Raw genomic sequence first — 22,528 nt, 5'->3', positions numbered from 1 at the left:
TTAAGGTGGTGAATGCTTGGCAAGATTATCTGGTCAAAGCTTTACTTAATCTTACGAATATCTAATCTAATGCCATCAGACATAGGTTAATCTATCAGATTTCACACCATTTTATGTTTTCGACTTGCTTGAATATTACCAAATATGCCCAGCATGTTCTGCCATAGAGAGAGATTAGAATAGCTGAGAATATGGAGAACTGTATAGCAGTACACATTCAACAGTTCAACACCAGATGGTTATTTAATCATGAACTGGAAGCCTTGTTGCGCCGCTTTGGAGTACTGTTTTACGATGTGCATCAGTTGTAAATGCTCTGTATTTGACTGGATTAAAATAGCCCAAATTATCCCTAGAGTTAACTGTGCTATTTTGTTTTCACATAACCCATAACGTGTCAGCCTGCCACCAACGTGCAGTGGATTGCAAATCGACGACTCAAAGGCCGATATCGCTATCTGTCCGGGATAATAGATGACAATAATGGAAAACTGTCCCTAAGCACTCGTTTGGAGTCTTCCTGCTCATTTACTGATACCCTTCATATTTAATTTCCCTCCTATAGCCAGGAAAACAGACACTTTAAGCCCATCTAGAGGGAGCGCATTTACAATAAAAGGCCAGCTGAATCCTCAGCTCACATTTCCTTCTAACTGTGGCAGGACATAAACCTTCAAGCCAGACCTCATTTTCTCGGCGCCATCTCCCGGACACTGCTAAAAAAAAAAAAGGAAAAAAAAAAAATCAATAAAGCTGCACACAGTACTCTTAAGTTTAGAAGCCATTGTGAAAATGTCTTTGTCGAAAGAATATGGGAAATATTTTTCTTCTTCTGAGCTTGGTTTTCTGTGCCACTGTGATTTCCCTCTAATAGTTCCAATAGTAAGTGTAGCATGTGACTTGTTGCTAAATTAGCATCTTGCTGTGTACCCTGCTAATCTAACACGTCTATGACAATAGCAGTATGTTGTTGTGCATTATGGTCACTGTAACTCGATTCCTCCAGCTAAGCAAGAAGAAATAATTCAATCCCGTTGCAAAGATAAAGATCCCTGGAGCAGGGTGGAGAGATCTGCTCTGCCTGTATCAAGTTATACTCTGGAGATTAGCACGTAGCATGTAGCATTTAGCTGGTAGCAACAGTGAACACTGTGATTCACGCAGTCAATAAAACAGGGGAGGCTCACTGCATCACCTTCTTCACATTCATTAAGCTGTTACAGCATAACACAAGTGAAGATTGCCTTCCAGGCTATAACAGCTAAGTGCATGTGTGATGAAATCTGACAGATTTATATTATTTGAATATTTCAAAGAACAACAACAACAAAAAAGCCCCCAAGGATAAAAAAAAACAAAAAAAAAAAAACAATTGGCTGATAGAAAAAGTAGTAAAGCTGAAGGTCCCTAGCATCATTTTTTTTAATAACTACCAATAATTTTACATTTTGGGTAGCACTTTATAATAATGTCACTTTATTAGGCATCAGGCAGGTATTATTAAGGTATTAGCGAGTGCTTAATTCATCATTTATATATCATTACCGCTCCTTGATATGTCATTTATATATACAGATATATTTATCCATCTGTTACTATAACACCATGTACGTGTAAGTGCGTATAGCTATCACTACCACTACATCACTGCTAGTAATAATCATAATCATAGCCATAATAATATATTTGTATTTATAAATGGCATACAAAGGAGGAATAATCCTATATTAATAATGAATTACTTATACATTAATAATTGTTAATAGTGTGACATTATTATAAAGTGCTTCCAAATTTTGCAACAGTCTATTACTAACTTTTAAATACCAGCTACATTATCATGAGCGGATAAATAAAAAATGCTTTTTGAGGAAAATTGCTTGAATCAACCTTTCTAGTGTTTTATCACATATGAATAATATAATTTTGCAGCTACGGACATACATTTTGAAAATAACCTCGCACTCAATGTCTGGTATGTGTGTCTCTGTGTGTGTCTGTGTGCAAGTGAGAGACTGAGTATGTGCGTTTTTGTGTGTGTGCACATTTTCTCCCAACAGACTGCCTTCAATCTCTTGCACTCTCAGCATCTATTGCCTTCTGCTGTACATCACTCTGACAGGAGGGACTTGAGCAGAGGCTCCGGGTGGAAGAGGTCTTCTGGATTGCCTTATATGATGGACAGGAATAGTCTGGAATCCCCAAACGGAAGTAACCTCATGCTGACCTCATCTAGCCATGACTTCCTTGACCCCTCAACTTATAACCCGTGACCTTTGTTGACTGATTCCACAATACATAAACAGAAGTGGGTCAAATATTCTTGCTGTATTTATCTTCAGGTTGGCCGGATCTAATTTTTCATGTTAAGCTGCTAAGTTGCTAACCTTAGGTATCACATACAATCAAATTACTTGATTCTACACTAGATATTTTACTTTATACCAGATCTATACTTGAGCCAGCAGGAAATCTTTATTTTTATTTATTTACTTTTTTGAAACTTTTTCTGAGAAGGCGCCTAGCTTTAGGCACTAACTTTTGACATTTATCAAAAATAAGTGTGAACTCTTTCATAAGCATATCCACAGAATAATGTGGCTTTACTTTTGAGAAAATACAGGAAAACTCTTTGAGCCCATAAAGGGTTAAAAAGCAATATGTATGCTGCCTAACCAAAGCCACTTCTCCCCAGAGCTGCGCAACAGTGATATTCTTCTCCCCCAAAATAAACGACGATGCAGCCAGAAGTGCCACATAAATTAAAGTGGCAGGTTGATTGATGACTAAGAGAACAGCAGAAGAGGTTTTTGCATTACTTTTTTGCAGAACAAGGGGATATGCATATACACAAACATACATACATAATTTGCACATGTATATACATGGAGATGACACAAAAACAATTATTTATAAACACACACAAATAAATCCAAAGACACCAACCATGTGTAACCAGATAAATCCAAAACCCTTTGCAGCATCCTAAAATGTACCCCCGAGAGCTGCTGAGAAAGAAAATTACAAAGCAATAGATGTGTTTGCATGCTAGCATACATGTCTGCGTGTGTATTGTACCCCATCCCCACATCCTCTAAATGAGCTCCATGCAATATTAAAGGATGCAAAATTAGTCTGTGAGTGTGAATGTGCTTGGAGCACCATTGCTGACTGACCTTCCAAGGGCACCATGGGAAATAAGTGGATGGGGCATGCAATTGAAACACATATCACTGGATATCCATCACGTGCTCCACAACATAGTTTTCATAGTAGACCGTAAGCTATCCACATGGTGCTGCCATACAACCAGAGGGGATGTTGGCTATATTGAATATGTTTAATGGCAATCATTTACATTCAACAATCTCATCAAACTTTGGGTTTGGGTTTGTATTTTACAATAAATGGCCATTCTTTCAGTGTGTTGAACTAATAATCTACACAGGGATTTGGAATTAGGCACTAATTAGCAATTCAATAAGCACTGATGACCACACTGTGACACATTTCTGAAGTATAAAGTCAGCAAATATCTGCTGGGCATACACAAGCATCTTGAGTCAGCATTTGTTCTGATCAGCCATGCTTCCATAATTGTTTCCCTCTCTAAATTAGCAGCTACAGGAATACTTTCTTGTATAAAATTCCAGATATTCTTGGAATGGCAGTTATGAATTCCAAAGAAAATCCTCGCAGGAAGAATGTGACCGAATACTGCAAGAGATATTCAAGTTCTTGAGGGTGAGTCCAGGTCAGCTCAGAAGTGTTTATCACCAAAATACTTGGTTAAATGTTCATAAAACCAGACAGAACAGAAAAGAAAGCTGTTCATATAGTTTATATCATTGATTTTCAGAGGACATTCCAGATAATTAAACATTTAAGTTATTATCTGTTATTAATGTAACAACACAAAATTTGAAATTTACAGTAAAGATTTTCCTTTTAAGTCTCAAGGTATGCAAAGCTATTTATAGGGAATTATCTTCATGAGCTGTCTAATGTAAGTCAGGTATTGAGTCCTGTTTTACTAGAGCTTTTAGAGCTATTGAAGTGGCTCGCTGGCTGGATCTGTGTGAATATCATGGTTGAAGAAGGCAGAAGGAATCAGCAGTGAAAGAGTAAGGAAGGAGCGGAGGGTAGATTTCTTTTAAAGCCCCATTCCCACAGATGAGCAGCATCAATCTGTACTTTGCCACTGAGATAAGGCCTGGCTGCTGCTATCAGCAGACTTTGGTATTGGAGGGGTTGATATAAAGCAAACACAAATTCAGTCACCTTCTTCACCAGATAAATGACATCAACACCCCTAAAAGCCAGCTGGGGGTGTGTTCTGTTCGGTCATCCACAAAACCCAGCTTTAAGGTGGGCTCCAAGTATTGTGCAGGTGAGGTTGCTGGGTGCCTGGATGCTGTCTTCACAGGAGTGTTTTAATTGCACTTTGTCTGTTCTTTTCAACCAGGATTATTTTGCACTGCATTATTTTGCCCTTGATAAAATAGCTCCTGGAACCACTGAAGCACACAAACATCTCTACCACAAAAGGGTAGCGATTGATGGAAAAACATGAAGTGAATGTATGAAACAAGAAAAACACAGATGCTCATCCACGCGGATCATTCACACATACTCACCTACACAGGAACATTAGAGCAACAGTCAAATGAACATCAAACACAGAGGGAGGGAAGTGCTGTCATGTTTTTGTAACATTTGATCGTGTTTTAGTGCCATCTTCCCGCACCAGGTGTCTTCAGTGGGAAACATACAATGACTCACGTGCCACACATGATTTAAAATACCTGTGTGTGCATTCAGCAAATTTAAAAAGAAAAGAAAAGAAAAAAAAAAGGGAAGAGCACGTTTGGTGTGTAGTGATGATGGAAAGGTGTTAGGTGTGGTGAGATGGAGGGAACCAACACATGCAGCAAAACAGAAAATGTTTTGAATTATACATTCCTGCCACCCGTGATAAATTGAGAGAAGGTTTCATCATAAATCACAAGAATACTGTGCTGCCTATCAAGAGAATTGCGTGGTGGGCAGCAGCCTGAGATTTAGGAGTGTTGTTGCTCCCGTCTGCAGTCACACCTTTACCACCTACTCACATGTTATTTTCAACATATACTAGCCTGCAACTTAAACTCTTTATTCTTATCTTTGTTTTCCGTGGTGCTCTTTTCTAAACACAGCGGTTTACATACATATCCTTGAAAATATTATTTTAATAATTTGTCATCTCTGAGAAAAATTTGCTGATGTGTCAGACAGAATGGTAGATAAATTTTAAACATGAGCATGAACCGTTTTCTTATATTTCTGTGTGAGTATGTGCGTGTCTGATTCACCAAATGCCAACTTAAATACTATTTCATGTTGTTATAACTGTCCACACAACAAGTTCTATATCAGCTCTAAGTTTGGTACAAATGTAATAATAGCATTTATATAAAACATTACCTAAGAAACCATATTTGAGCGTACGCCACAGAATCGTGTTCAAATTCAAATACAGTCATATCCTTTTCACATCTGTGTTACATACTTGTGGGGTTTTTTGCCATACTGGATCAATTCTGGACAGTTTTTCATGTCTAGAAGCTGTTTTGTAGACCAGACACACCTTTCCAAATAAAAAAAGTAAAGCTAACAGACAAGTGACCATAAACATCAGGAGAGGAAGACCACATCAGTCATGACAGCTAAACAAACAGCAGCAGGTTAAATTAACAGCACATGGGCAAAAACGGGGATTACTAATGTGATGTAATATGTGTGTGTTGCCCACATGTAAAATCAGGTGAATACTGGGCTAAAATGAGCATTTCAGGCTGTTTAAGACTCTCTGTGTGCTCTCTGCAACTGTCGTGGGAAAGATTGGAATATAAAATCAAAGAAAATATCTCTGTCAAGGTGTGGCGTTAAATATTTAAATGATTAACATCTTACGTAGTTTAGTGCATATGTGCATGTTGACCAGGTTAACAAAATGTTTTGAAACAAAAAAAATTAACGATATAAATACAGAATTACAATGTTCCGACCATTATGACCACACAAAACGTACATACTGAAGTTTTGCACACTGTTGAACTCTTCTGCAATTAATAAGCAACACAAAATAGTTTGTGATCTGTGTCTCAACAGCCATTTAAAGTAAAACACAGTGACACACATTGTGCATGAGCCCTGTAGAGGTCGAGAATCTCTGGTTCCCAGAACTCAGTGGTCTACCCTCCACGTCTGTAGTCAATAAATAAATCACCAATGAAGTCAGACTTCTGTATTTACACAGTGATTAAAACTCACGAGCCAGAGCGCATAAAACGAACCTAAACAAAACAAATGAGTAAAAAGTCGTCCCCACACACACACACCTACACACATATATGTTCTTATATGCTACACATGACAAACGCTGATCTAATTTTAGAAAACACACATGCACAGGCATTTAGAGCAAGCCACAGAGTATAAACACTCACAGAAAGAAACTAATCAAATAGGACCCTTTAAAAACTACAAATTTCCTTTTTCGTCACAGTTATAGTGAAGAAAACATCGGGTTTGTTACAACTTTAACATCTAAATATAAAATATCTGCGTTCTAAGATAAAACAGCTATTAGACTACTAGACTACAGATCACTGGTAAATATGCAATTACATAGAGTATAAACTTAAACATAACCAAAGATCATTTCTTAAAGTATTTTTGATACATTTAAGTTATATCCAATAAGTTATATCTTAGACTTGTACTGTATAAGCTAATTAGATCTATCAATAAAAACATAATGGGCTGGTAAAATGGTCCACAACGTTCAAGCAGAGTGGAGAGTGCCACCTGCTCAGACTAACCTGGTGAGAAATTTTGGCTAGAAGATGGGAATATGGTATAGACATTCAAGTAAACATCCCTAGGTAAAGAACTGACTGCAAGACACGGTACACCTCAAAAACCATGCAAACCCACATCCCCTTGACCCAATCTCTGCTCAAAGCTTCTTCAAAGAGCCCCATCTCACTAACTATCAGACAGAAAATCAAATATTTTGTTTTGAGCTTCACTAATATCAGCATTTTTACTCCACCCCTAATGGCATTTTTATTGATCGGCTTCTTAATGGCGGGCCCATATATTTGACGGCACTCATTTAAAGTAGAAGTGAGTAATAGCTGTCTGAGGGAAGGCCGTAAAGCTGTGTGAGAGTGTGTGTGTGTGTGTGTGTGTCTGTGTTTTATCGCATTCTGTCATTGGGGTATGGAAGAAAGGGAAAAGAAGAAAGAGAAAGCGACGAAGGAGGAGAGGGGGGAGAAAGAGTTTTCAATTTACTGAGCACAAGAGAGCATGAGGAAAATGGAGAGGAAGTGCAACCAAGGTAGAGTAAGAAAAAGGGACAATTTAGAGAAGAGGGTGAAGGATAAGCAGTAAAAACTCATTTTCCATACCAAACAGAATTCATTCTAAAGCATTTCTGCAAACGCAACCCGTTTCACCTACACACACTCATACATCACCTCCCTCCTTTCGCAAACAAACCTCAAACCCCCTTTTCTCTCTCCTCCTTCATCTCTCGCTCTCTCTCCTCTCCATCCCTCTATCCCTCTCAGGTCATCAGCGAGCGAAGCCACAACAAAGGGGGGCCGTTGCCGCGGTGACCTTGGCTGTGACATCATGTGGCGGCAGAAAGAAATGAAGCCATTAGGCCGAGGCAGCACTTGCCCATAAATCAGACTGTTTCCAATAAGCTGCCTTAATGGTCATCCATCACGCCGCCAGCCAGCGCCCTCCACACCCAACAGCCTGGGGAACGGCCACAGGGACGTGGAGAGGAGGAGGGGTTTGAAATCTGGGAGAGTTGGAAGGAAAGAGTAAAAAGACGAGTAGAAGGGATGTGGGAAATACAGTAAGATGAAGAACCAAGAGGAGATAAGGGAGTACAGTTTGTGGGAGTATGTTTTGCTGCTCTCTTGTTCAGGTCACTGCAAAAGACGAAAATTCTGATCTCAATCAGGCCTACCTGGTTAAGTAATCATTATAATTAAAAATAACAGTGACAATAAAAGGGGAACGATAAGGGGCTTAATAAAAGACTCATATCAGTCAAAATAAGGTCATGGCGATTTTAAAGGGGACGGAACATGGAGGAAGAGGAAACAAGTAGAGAGTGTTAAAACATAAAATTATAGGTGAAGGGAAATTAGGAGACGAGATATGGAGCGGAGGGTGATTTGGCGAAGGGCTAAAAATGGGACAGATAGGGGGACAAACAACTCAAGTCAATTGAAGACAATAGGAAGAGAGGCTTAAAGAAAGGCAGCGGTGGAAAAAAAACGGAACACAAGGCTCGAGAGAACTGCCACAATGATACACAATGAGATGTAAGGGGAAAGAAAAAGATTCAATTACATGAGAGAGCAAGAATCTGTAGATGATGGCAGAAGTAAGAAACTGATTTAAAAAAAAAAAAGATTATCGATAGAAGAAATAAAAGAAAAAAAAATTATAATATTTCACACCATTAGGCTAGGTGTAGCACATTAACTCTTGCTATTAACGCCTGATAACCACATTATCAGCTAATTGCGTTGTCAATAACAATAGATATTCTGTAGTTTCAACACCACCACCCGAGTGAGACTATTAACAAGATCTGCATAATCTGTGGGAGGTTGTGGTAAGTTGTGGTTAGGCAAAAACTACTTTGGCAATGAACGCTGAACCTGGACCATCCACATGCTGTGGTATCTTATTACTGAAGTGCTGCATTATCCTTTCAGCATCATAGTGGCCTGAAATGTAGGATTTTTGCAGTGATCGATACAAAACTGTTCAATCAAGAAAATTCCTTTAATTCTCAGAATCACAGATCTTTTTTGATCCAGAGGGGTCATTTGTTAGTAGTTTAATTAAATCAATCATACTTATAATTTATGTCATGCATGTTGTGCCCTACTCTTATGGAACCACTTTTCCTCTGTCTCAGTGCAAATGTGTCCACTACCTAAATGACCAGTAACATTCTTTTCAGTAATAAGCAACATTTAGACATTTTTTTCCCACTTTTCTTGTTGATGTGTTTCTGTCTAATTTGATTTAATTTTGTTTTTTATAATCATCTCTTTCCTCTGGGTGCAGTCTAATTTAATTAAATGTATTTATTCCAACTCAGCTGACAGAATTTTGTAAACTGAACGATTTGAAAAGTTAGAAAATATTAATTTGACAATTAGATGGGAAACTTTAGATGTCGGACAAACTCACATAGTGAGCAGAAGTATATCACATGAAAACATGCTTGTGCTGTGGAAACGTCAATGTGTGCCAAACCTCAAACCCCTGGTAGCTAACCATAGCTGCAGGAATTACTTCACACACTCCCAGGACTCATGTCATCAGGAACCTGGTGTAACTAGCCCATTTTTTACCTTATACCACACCAGCCTCTTGCTGAAAGGTTCAATCTAAGCTACGATGCCTGGAGCCTGCAATTGTGGTACATCAACCTTTACTTTCTCTCATTGGTCTGTTGTTTGGTTTTCCTTTCTTATTGTCTGTATCCTTACTCAACGTTTCATGATCTTGCCTTTTTTTTCACCCCTAAATGTTCTGAGTGTCTTGTATTCTCTCTTCATATTTTATTTATTTCCCTTCTCTCTCCACTTTTTTCTTTTCACTCTCTGCTTGTGTATGTGTGTATGTGTTGACCATAGTGCCCATTTTGGCCAAAATCAACTCACTGAGAAGTCACTTTACAACCCGTGCTCTTACGAGCCCTGTAAATGTAAGCTGAAAAATGATGTGTGTGGCGTGACTCGCCTCTTAGGTTTCCCCAAGTACAGCGGCCAAATTGTTTTCGCTAGGCACTACGAGAAGCATTATCCATCACTTTGAATGAGCTCTGTAATTGGGATTATAAGAGCAAAAGTGCAAAAATTGACTTTGAGAGTGATAGCATTACAAGTGGGCCTTTCAGATGAAATCACAGGCCAAGTGTGTACAGTATACTAGTGTTTTGGCTCATGTTTGGTTAACCCTACTTAACTCTGGGTGAATGTATGCCCACTTTAAGCACTACTACTTTCTGCAGGTGTAGTGTTGAAAATATATTAATTAAAGCAATATTTTTATAAATGTGCATTAATGACATGATGACAGAATGAAAGAAATAGAAAACCTTTCACTTAGTGACAACGGATCCACCTGCAATGATATCACGTTTTATAGAAAACATAAAGAGAATCTCACAAATCGTTTGGAAACCATCCAAAAGATTCAAATTACAAGAAAGGAGAACAGTGTGCATGCAATCATAATTACAGCACAAAATTACAGAACAAAGTACTCAATGTCCACCTGAACTTAGTCTATCTGAATACGTGTTTCCACTCTCGGTGTAATTCTTTGTGTACATGTACGCTGCTTCAGTCTGCCTGACTTTGCCATAGACATGTATTTATTGTGAGTGCTGTGTGGTAGAGTGTGTATACAGAGCAAGGAGGCAGATAAACACCAGCCCAGCAGGTGCTATTTTATTCATGGTGGGTAATCCCTGCTCTGCAGCTCCTTAATCTGCTGCCTTAAAGTGTTTGCCCTCTGCAGTTCACAATTTCTCTGACTTTTACTTTATTGCTCAGGCTATGTACTTGAAGTCCAGTTTTGATTTCTACTCTCCAGTCTAACAAATATCTGATGGCTTGTAGCTGAAATGTATTTCTGCTTGTAGGCAGAATGTCATGGAACAAAATCTTTATGACTGATGAAAGTCAGTTCCTTCTTATGAGACTTATATTAAAACACTCAGAATATACCCATTGCTCTCATTTGGTCATTCTGTGGTGGTATATGCCATTGGTAACTGTACTGCATGTTTAAAATGATATATACATAGACTAATACACATTATTTCAAAGTTCTTCAAGGGAGAAAGTAAAAAAAAAAAAAAAAAAAAAAAATCACAGAAATTGTTTCATTAAAAATATGCATTCTGGTCTAAATAATGAATCGAGATCTGCACTTTCATTGCAAAAATCACCAAGCTACTATTTGAGATCAAGAACTTATTTTTAGAGGTTGATTTCTTGATTGGGTATTCTGATTAACTATTAAATTATATGATCCACCATTTTGAAAAATTAAAGCTTCAATTTGAAGATGTACATGATAAAAATGCATTAGATCTTCAAACTAGCTCAAGAGACACTGATGCCAGTGAATGTCAGTTCTATCCAGCGTGTTCTGTCAACAAGACCGGCTTGCAGAACTTGGAGTGAAACTCATCCAATCCTAGGGCACAGCCATCAACGACTGTATTGATTAACCCAGTAACCTTCGTTCTGCTGATGGGCAAGTTGTCCTCCTGTTACCCTTGCAAACTCCTGCAAACACAAACTGTTGCTTCAGCTACTGCCAAAGCAGTTACTGGGACTGTTTCCAAAGTCTCTGAACTTAACCACATTAGATTTCAGCTTGATGGCTCTTTTTACTTCTGGTGTCCACCATCTGGTTCAGGGGTTCCCAGATAGGTGCAATAAACTTAGGCCTGAAGCTGTGCGTGCTCAGCATTGGAACTATGCCCCAAGGTGTATCTGGGCTCAATTGAGTCTTTTTTTTTTTTTTTTTTTTTACATCCTTATGCTGGAACGTGGTGTTTAAACAAAGTGTAAGTAGATCGCAAGTCCAAGAACATTATATGTTGAAATCCCTAGTAGGAAAATGCAGTCATCAGATGGGGGACCTTCCAGCACCAGTCCTGTGGAAGGCTGGGAACTTAGGTATGATAATGGCAGAGGCTGTTCTCCACTCTAAAGACACAACCTTCTCCTCTCCTCCTCTATAGACCTCCTCTCCAGGAGTATATCCACCCACAGCTTACAACCTCTGATGCGGACAACTTCAGCGTGGATTAAAGTCCAGCCCCTACACAGCAGATTTGTTTGAGACCCATCCTGTACATTCAGGGAAGCTTGACTATACCTCCTTTAAATCTCTAAGATTTAAAGTAGGTTTCCTCACAACTGAGGATTCATGTTCTCCTAGGGCCAGTTCAGGCACCCTGGGACCGGACCGCCAAAGCCTCTGAGACCTAATCCACAAAGCTCTGAATCTGCAGGTGATGGGTTGACCCATGTGGCTTGTTTGCTGCCCATGAAGTAGCGCCTGGCCACAGGCATTTCCCAGCAAGGCTCTCCTGCAAGCCTTGCTTCAGGGCGGGGCCCTGGGAATACTGTTTCAGGTGAGGCTGGTGGCTGTCTAGATGTTTTCTTCAGAGTGCTTTGAATTGCACTCGCTCTGGCCCCTTAAGCCAGTATTTTTTAGGACTCCACCAGGGGCTCATTACCCCAAATGACATAGCTCCTGGGATCACTCAGGAGCTATGTAAGCCATGTAACCCTCCACCATGATAATGTGCCAATTTACATCTTTGATCAAGTCAGTTTATAAAAATGCTACTTGTCAGTCCACCAATTGATTATTTAACTAACCTTTTCACATAAAATGAATTGTGTGAAAATGTTAGCAAATGATTCAGGGAACCCAAACATTTCCTATTCTTAGCTGCTTTTATACTGACACAAATACACACATTTATATTATTTATATTGCCTCCTCGGCGAACACCTTAGAAAAAACAAGTAGTCTTGTCTTATTTGCCCCCACTCTCCCAAATATACTTTATACTACTTTCTAGGCACTTGAATTCAGTTATTATCGCTAATTCACTCTTTGTTCCTCTCTCTTACACACACCCACATATATATACACACACACAGCAGACCTCTGTGGCCTTTCTCAGCTGGTACCAAGCCCCATATGCTCTAACTCCTGTTGTTATTGTTGTTGTTCAGCTCCCTGGCTCATTTGACGTGTGGACCCATGACAGTGTCCAGGACCCCTTCCAAGTCTTGCCTGGTACCACTTTGTGTGTGTTTGTGCATGTGAATGTGTAAGAGAGAGAGAGATAGGTGAGTAGTATAGTTTGTGACTGGTCTCATGCTGTCTATCTATTTCAAGGTGTCTTGTGTCTACGTATTATCAAGATGTGTGTGGCTATGTGTATTTGGAAGCAAAGTACAGAATATGCCACATGGGGCAAGTATCAGTGGTAAATGCAGGCCTAGTAATTTTTTTTTTCATGTATATGAAAAAAAGAATTAACTATGGTTAGCTACCAGGGGTTTGAGGTTTTGGCACACACTGACATTTCCACAGCACATTTAATCAAAAGTTTAAAACAATCATTATTTTCAGGTCTGATACTTCACATTTGACACTCGTGAATTTGAATGATTGTGAATATGATACAATACACTTAGTGGGCTGTTTTCCACGACCTTTTTTTTTAGTTTTTGTATGTTTCTTTCATACACGGAGAGAGATATAAACAGACTGTAGAGTGTCAACACAATGTGATCTTATAAATGACAATTTAGAGCAGAAACTCTGTCATTTTCTTTACTTGATATATTATTATTTGTTATACTTTGTAATTTCTATTGTCCTATTGGCCAGGTATCCGTTTGTACATACACATATATATATTATTATTATCTACATCTCTATTTACATGAGGCAATATGTTCATAAAAACACAAGGACGTGGATCTGTGCTTTGCGGCGTGACTTTTAGTCATCTTAGCCATCTGTCCACTAAGATTGCTGCCCACATTGCTTTTCTACAGTCTGATGAGCTACAAGGACATTATCTCCACTTAGCTCTCGCCGCTTGGCAATTGCAAGAACCATAACAACAAGTCCTTATGAAACCCACTTTAAGCCAGAGCTTTTTTTCTGCCTTTGGAACACGAGGCAACATTCCTATGGGTTTCTAGACCTTCCTTCTATTTTGGTTGTACCAAGACATCCTCCTCTAAAAGCCTTCGGTTTTCATTGCTGTAGAAATGTATTCAGAGAGACATTTATCAGTAAGCTGCGTGCCACTGGAGACTGCATTGGCGGCCATTTTACAGGTCTGGTCAGGGAACACAGGAAAGGGGAACTTCACTGCAAGAGAATGACATTTACATGTATATTTACATTTATTCACAGCTGTTGCAGAATGGAAGCAGCCCCAAGCGAGAGAGCGGGAAGACTAGAAAGGTCACAGCCTGGTGTATGCATTAAGCCTTTATTAGTTCTACGCATTACCATCGCCTACAATTCACAAATATTTTATCTTTTATATTTGGCATCTTCTAATGTAATCTTTCACATAATTGAATTATATTTATTTGTGTATATTATAAAGATAATGGCGGTAGCAAAGACAAGTAAGTTATTTGAGTGGAATTGCTTGGCGAGTCTCATTTTCTGAATTCTAAACTTAGTCATAGGCTGAGGAATTTGGTCATCTGCACAATGTTTTTCAAAGCAAACAATAAAGTGGTGCTTTGCCACAATAAGAGGAAAAGAGACATAACCAGTTCTGAAATCTAACTGTCTGGACAACTAAACCAAAACTATCATTTTTATGACCCAAGTAATTATTTCACTTAACTTTAATGTGTCATTTCATATAGGACATAAATAAAGAAATGATGGGATGAAGCAGCCTCAGATGGACAGAGAGGTTGGTTTTATTTTGTGGGTTGTTTTTTTAATCACTGAAGCTTCTGCTCTAAAGTGTCATTTCACTGAATTTTCTTAACATACAACAGTAACCAAAAAAAGGAAAAGAAAACAGATCACTAAGTAGAGTCAATGCAAAATGCCTGCTGTGTTTAAGTCTTAGATGTGATGCTCATTTTCCTCATTTAATGTGTTAGATTACATAATTACTTCTTTCCTACAAAGAACTGCAGCTGTGATAATTCCTTGTTAATTACATTAGCTAACACTTTTTTTTATTTAAATAATTCTCTCAAATAACATCTTATCTCCAGAGATGCACATGGCAATGATTCAATTACACAGAAAGATGAAAAAAAAAAGGATTTAGTATCTGCAAAAACCTTTTATACCATCAACGGTCAATAAAAGGTATATTTATTTGATATTATGCTGAACTTTTAATGTCAGTGTGCCTCCATTCTGCTTCTAACAATAGGCACTGTCAATACCTGAGCAGAAAACCTCCTGACAAAATGATAAATCACACCTTCCTACAGATTCATGCACATGAATACAATGCACAAACACACATCGTGTTTTTTTATCCACACATATGCATATGAAATACACCTCCAGGAGGTTCCCTTCAAAATTATCTTTGGCCAAGACGCTGGCCTTGGAAACCACATCCACCATCCTATACCCCCCAACCTCTAAACTCCCCTTCATGTCCCTCTCAGGAGCCAAAATGGCGTCCATAAATCAAGGGGCTAGATGTAATCTGCAGTGTCCAGAATGCAGGAGGCGAGGCTGCAAAGCATAATGCGACTGGTTCTCCGCTGTCATTCAGATGCAGGCGGCAGCACAGCGAGCCTTGCCTGCACCTGATAAGGGTGTGCTCAGAGTGAGCTATAAATCACAGATCGTGCCAAGGGTTCCTCCACTGATTTCACAGAAGCAGAGACAGAATGTGTGAGAGGCAAAGAAAAGAGAAGAATCAAGTACAAAGAGTATGGAGAAGGTGATTCCAAATAATCTTTGGTGATAGATGGCCAAGGATGAAGATGAAAATATGAGGAACAGTAGAGAGAGAGCACATTAGAAAGCAAAATGAGAAGAGAATGCCAAGAATGAGAAACTGGGTGGAAGGTAGAGAATACAAGGAAGAGGAGGGAGAGAAGGAGGGAGGGAGTGAATGATAGATCTGCAATTTACTCCCTATCTCATCTGGCAAGAAGTTTCTCCACACAAAAGGCCTGACCTTCAGGAAATAAACACCTTGCTCCCCCAGAGAGCTCTGCTGATGTCTGTGCTGCATGTCAATTTCATCACTAGGTCTCAGGACAACACTAAGATGAATACAATTTGGGGAAAACAAACTCTTCCATCTAAACTACTCTGTGAGAACTACAACTATTCCAATGCTTTAGAGAGCACATGTTAAACCCGTGGACTGTTTTGACAAGGTTTAGTGTAATATTTTCACCACCAAGTCCTCCAATTTAAATCCCACAATAATATTCTTGTTGACATGATTTACAAGCACCTTCTATTACAAACCACTACAAATCATTTTTAGAAATATAGGAGCACTTCTGACCTGAACTGATGAGAAGCAAACTGGAAACAAAAACGGTCTCCCAGTCAAAAATGACCTTTTTTGTCGTTTTAATTCAAACCAAGAAGTTAAAGAGAACATCCTGACAATGAACATGGACCAAAATACCAAATGGTCTAGTTTAAAATTCACCTTTTAATGAATAATTTATAAATCCACTTTCCCCACTTCAAATCCTGTAATGGCGGCAGAGACAAATCCTTCAGTGGAGTGTGATATTTCCTCTTCCATCTCTAAAAGTGATTTAGGTCTTTGTGTCTCATCCTAGTCAATCTACCCCATCGCTCCACCTCGAGTGGCAGCTCTCACTCACCCTAGCCGCTATTCAATCAACCCCTTATTCCTTATTCATATGCTAACCCCTATAGCAGAACCCCTTTGGCCAAGTGTACTGTGAGATAGATGTTAACATGTGTAATCCCCTATTAACTCACACAAGACAACGTATCCTCCGTGGACACCCTCTCTCCCCGTGGGATTTGCCCTGTGAGAGAGGAGGGGCTGATGGGTAATGGTTCAGAGAAGCTCCCCTCTGTTTCAAGGCATTCTCCCTCCTGCCTCCTTCCCCTACAACCATGGTGTATGAGCTGAGATCACCACCGTCGACGATTTAACTGATATGGACGAGCGTTGGCATTTATATGGCATTTATTCATATTGATCCAAGCCCTAAAGGAAGTGCTTTGATTTGTGAAAAATATAGTCAATTAAATGCTTCTAATTAAATTAAGCAGGTAATGTAGACATTACCTTAGTAGGACCTAAATATGATTCCTATTTGGTAAACCTATATATGGAAAAGTCTGTGAAATATCTTTATTACACATGGGTGAAATGCTAGCATTGAAAAACCCTGCAGCACAATATAGTTTTTATGGGACTGACAAGGTTGTTGATTTATAGCCCTGATCAACTAACTGTATCAATTTGCCAGTTTATTAGATGATGATTTAACAATAAAATAATTTAAAGACTGCTTTCTTTGAGCCACTGCTGTCACAAAATACACACAAGATTCAATTCTCAGGACTACGGTTGGTGTTCTGTCTAGGAGCTTTGCATTTTGTTTTAGGCCACAGACCAGCTTCTGTTTCATTAACTCTGTGTTTATAGGTTATAGTGCCAAAACTGACTGGCTAGGAAGAGAAACAGACAAAACTGACTGAAAGTCAGTTAGTTAGTTTGAATGGTCATCAATACATGCAGAGCAGGAAAGGAGAAAGGTACAAAAGCTAGTGTCTACAGCCATCTGTAACACACAGTGGGGGCTCTGTCACGGTGCTGCATGTTAGCCAGTGGTGTTGGAGATCTTTTGAAAATTAACAGACTTATGAACACAGAAAAGGGCCGTCATATTTTGATCCACTGTGCAATACCAGCTTGTTAAAAAAGTACAAATTCAGTTTTTGACTTATACCCTGCACTTCTATTTATGCATGCACATTTTGATAAATTACTGCACCTACTTGTCATTTTCTTAGAAAAATATAAAGACATGAGATAGCTCAAGAATTTTGTACAGTACCGTATCTCAAAGAAGACAAAGGTTTCTGTTTATAAGCATCTCAAGGGCAACACCCACCAGCAGTTTGTGATGTTTATAAAAAAAAACACCCACTGTTAGAACTGTCAGGATCAAGATGAGGATCACTGTTTCAAGATAACCCCCCGTCATATTATTCAGTACCAGCCCTCGTGAAACAGCCCAGTGTCCTACAAATTACAAACACATTTGACAATTACCCAACCTCACAATTTTCTCCTGAAAAATGAGTTACCATTCAGTCACAAACAGGCAGTTAACATTTGGGTTTCCATAAACTGTAATTAAAACTCTTCCCAAACCTTAACCATGTGTTTCAGCATTATAACCATGCCTTAACAATATGGATTTCCATTTATTAAAAATAAAAATACTTTATTTCTACCTGGATAAGAACATCCTATCTACACCTTGATCCTGACTTTTTCTTATGTTTGTGCTGTGGGCATATATGTTTTCTGGCAGGCAGCAAAATAATACATATACATTTTTATAATGACTATACTGTAAAGTTATTAGAAGCCTAATAAATAAAAGTAAAAAACAAACAGATAGCAATGATTTTTAAACATGAAAGACTACACGTCATCTACACTCAGGAAGAGTTAAGCATAAACAGGGGTGACATCATCTTTGTGGACTAAGTGGCTGTTTTAGGCTGGCCTGTATGTGCATGGGATGTGTATGCATGCCTCATTGAATTTCACATTATGTACTCTAATCTGTCCAGAGAACTACAAAGGAAACCTTAGACGGAAGACCTTGAAAAGTTTTGTGACTTTTTTGAAATGGTTTCAGAGTGCAGGCAGACACATTTCTGAGAGAAGGTGTTGATAACTTTGCTGCTTGGTGGTTGTTGTTGGTTGTTTTTTTTTTTTTTTTCAGAGGAGCTGTATGGGCTAGCAATGAGAAGCATTTCATATCTGAGAAAATTTCCTTAAAAATGATGACTGTTTTACATTTCTGGATGTAGATATGAGAGTAATTTCCACAATAACAGAAAGAAATGCTAGAAAGTATTTAAAGCTCCAGAGGTTTTGTGGTGCAATGGTCTCTAAACACTCCCAAATCCATTTCAAGTGACATCAACAAAAAAATCTAAGGGTGTTACTCCTTCAAGCTGCCAGATTTCTTTCCTCTTTCCCATTATCCCTCCCTTATTCTCTCTGGAAATGTGAAATTAGCTGAAACATGAGGACAATTACAAGAAGGCCTAGCATAAAGGCTGGGGGACTGGGAAAATAAACTGATCACAGACCCCTGAACAAATCTGGTTTACTTTACAAAGCCTCCTCTGAACTCCTGCCAACGTTTCCCCCGTCTAGAAATGTTCTCCCAGAGCAGCTTCGTGTTTACACCTTGAAAATCGCTGCATGATCAAGAGGGAAGAGACTCCGATGCATTCCCTTCCTTTGTTCTGACAGAGGACGCTCGGCTGAGAATTGTACGTCAAAAGTAACATTAGAAATATCTAATTGGCTAAAAATATGTAAGTAATTCTTTTGAAGGTTTTTTTACCCCATTTTTTTTGGTTTTAGGGCTCTCGGCTATTAACATCAAATGTGTGGGAAAACACACCCAGTAAGCTATCGTCTATGGTGTCTCTTACTTAAGAATAGATCCTTTTTTTCAGCACCAAAGATCACCGAGGCATTATATAGCTTTTCTCATTACTGCGTTTTCCAAACAGAGTGCAAGGGGCAGTAATGCATGGCTGAATTACTCAGGGATAGTATTCAGGGATAATGGTTGTAGGGCTGATGTCTTATACTGCACAGCTGTAAGGGGGTCCTGTGAGAGACATCAGAGGACTGTCGTTCATGTAAACTGATTTTGTCAGAACAAAACTAAAGGACTTTATCTTCACTGAAAAAAAACAAACAAACCAAAAAGTTTTCATTGCAGGATTAAGCTTGTTTGGGAGACTTAGCTTCTAGTAACTGATCTTTAATGAATATGACTTTAGTGGCGACTAATCTAGTCCAAAGAAAATTGTTATCTCCGTGTGCAGTAATTTATATTCGATGCTACGGCTCTGTTCTGGGAACTCCCTGTTCTTCTACAGGCATACACAGAATGAATAAAGTGGGAACAACAGCAGGAACACATCAGTTCAGCGACTGATAAAGTTAGACACCAGAAAAGATGGATAAAAGGGAGTCTCAAAGTGGCTTTCAGGAGCTGTAAGCAACTTAAAGCAGCTTAAATAATTATTACTATATGAAATGCATAGTAGGGCATCAGCTGGCAAATGCAGCTGAGCTGGACTCCATGGCTAACTACGTCTCTATTTACCCAAAAGCTGGAACTGGACTTCTTTATTCCTAACTGAACCAGGTTAAGTTTTTGAAATATATAAGAGGTTAATGAATGTTCAAAAGGTAACACGATTGCTGATACTTTTTCACAATTTGCTGAATCCTTAGACAGCGGGGTTAAATATTTATTGGCGTAATTGCAAATGAAGCTTCAAGGTTCTCAAATGACATACATTTCCACACGTACACACAGAACTATTTAAATAGCCAAAGAGTCATAAAGTTTAGTGTGTGCATTTGTGCTCTCATGAGGACAAAACCAATACATTTCAAACAGTTGCCTCTCTCTTTATCTTCAAGCCAAAGTGTAACTTTTCTACACAAGTTTTCTCATAACATAATAGTCATGCATGCTATTAATCACATAAATTCTCTTGGGAAAGTTAAAATCCAAAAACAAATGCTTGCCCTGATGAATCTGCTTGCTAAGTGACAAAAATATCACCTGCAAACTAGTTTCTTGGCATATTTTATGACTAGATATAATTAGTTTTTCTTATTATTATTATTGTGTTATTGTTTAAGCTAACCTTTGTTAGCTCTTTGTTATGACTAGGAGACAAAAGGTACTTTGAGGTAGGTTAGCTGGGGTGGCAGCATATGGCTTTGGTCATGGTACAAAACCTACAGTGTCTGCCATATGTGAGCGCATTTTGTATGCTCAGCCCATACAGCCTTAGAGCTTAATGGCTATAACAATTATACATACCTCCTCTGATCTTGTATCACAGAAGACTTGGTTTCACTCCAGCATGATTCAATCAGCTGCAACATGTCTGCCGTCTCTGAAAAGATAAATTATGCCATTACTGTTCTGAACTGCAGCACTGTGCTCTTGAAAAACTGTAGAGCTACACTGAGCTTTAAAGGAAATGTCACTAATTACCCCGCTTTTGTTTAGGATAATATTGTTAAGTCATTCATCATTGCAAGGGGTTCTGCTCCAGCTGAAGAATTATGAATAGGCATGTCTTTTGCCTCCTGGCAATATAATTTATATACATGATATTTTGGCTCCTGTCATATTCCTTACACTGACGCTTTATTCAACAATCAGTAGTATAAAACACAACAATCCTGAAAAAAAAAAAAAGAAGAGCATATCAATATATCAGAAAATGTACTGTCGGCTGTTTAAACATGGAGCCAACTATTTCAACCTACTTTCAGCATAACATTTTCTTGGCAGACCTAAGATAACTATTCTTTTAAAATGGAGTTGCAAAATATAAATTCCAGACAACATCTGACAACAAAGGAAAGTCAGTTTGACAGGGGAGACACACTTAAATAATACATTAAGTACTTTTTTTTCGTATTGGTTTTTAAAATGGCTTTAAATTATTGCAGTACCTTGCAGCATTTACTCTCCCTGAAATCTCCACTGTTTCTGGGAGATTTTTCACACCCCTCTCATTTCATTTTGATGCTAGCGTGTGATGGTGGCACAGCAAGGCATCCCTCACATTTCCAATAAAGTTGGCACAATGTGGCTCTGGACTATTAATATCACACAATGCCACGACCACAGTGGTGGCATCTGCCGACTTAGGCCTCCCCCTTTCCTCTACCTCTCCCTCTCGTCTCATCCCCCACTCCTGTCCTTTCTTTTCCTCCCTCTCCATCTTGCTCAGATGGACTGTGCAGCCTCGTAGTATGACGCACAGCTTGGTGAAAAGCAGTTGAACCGTTGCCAGAAGCCCCATGCTGTTCTGGCTATTTCCATCTTTGAAAAGTAAATGAACTGAAATTGCAAAATATGTGCTAACTTCCTTCAAAGTCAGGGCAAATGAGAATCTTAAAACTCATCGGCATTTTTTTTGCACTTTTTAAACACAAGACAGTAATTTTTTTCTCTCCAGTACCATTACTGTTCATCCTTCACAGTTCTGTCTCATTCTACAAGTAACTGCTTGAGCTCTAAAGTCATTTATGAAAGTAATGCTGGATTATATCAGCTTTGGAGAGGACTAAAATGGACATTACTTATGGGCAAATGTTTGAGATTATGACTATAATATGAACACAATGGCATTTATATCAAACAGGACTCCTCTACATAGGCCATCATCACCAGTGTTTTATGTTTGAGGCAGCACTTCACACTAATCCTTTCTTAGGACTCAGTTGGCATTTATTATGAGAAACATTTTGGACAACTGTCCGCCCGCTCATGGCGCTCGCGTTTCATTAGTTTCACTTGTGCTTTAATTGATCTTTATTTCCCTTGATTACGATCATAATTAAACACCAGAAAGCTGTTCAAGCTACCAGCCATCTGCCAGGTTGGATGATGGGCAGCATCAGTGTGGGTATATGGGTACAAGGCCACCATGGTGCACCATCAAATGTGCTATAATAAGGTCAGCTGGATTTAGCTTCAGTGTCCTGCATTTTTGCAAATAATTTGTTAAAAACAACGAAAAAAAAGCTTATTTTATTTTTATTTTTTTGTTTTGGAAAAGAGAAGAAGTGAGGAAGAAAGTAAAGTGG

General features: G+C 38.7%; 1 long non-coding RNA gene across 4 annotated transcripts in view; it reads right to left on the bottom strand.

Annotated features, from left to right (window-relative positions):
* LOC113034829 (uncharacterized) overlaps positions 1-22,528 on the bottom strand; it is a 95,758-nt gene that overhangs the window by 36,192 nt on the left and 37,038 nt on the right. For all 4 annotated transcript variants that reach the window (XR_003274240.1, XR_003274239.1, XR_003274241.1 and 1 more), the window contains exon 3: positions 20,745-20,820. This is a non-coding gene — a long non-coding RNA (uncharacterized LOC113034829). The remainder of the gene's footprint in view (positions 1-20,744; positions 20,821-22,528) is intronic.

The sequence above is a fragment of the Astatotilapia calliptera genome, chromosome 13, assembly GCF_900246225.1.
Source record: "Astatotilapia calliptera chromosome 13, fAstCal1.2, whole genome shotgun sequence".
Classification (NCBI taxonomy): domain Eukaryota; kingdom Metazoa; phylum Chordata; class Actinopteri; order Cichliformes; family Cichlidae; genus Astatotilapia; species Astatotilapia calliptera.
Note: the sequence above shows the minus strand (reverse complement) of the source record. Positions and strands in the feature narration are given on the sequence as shown.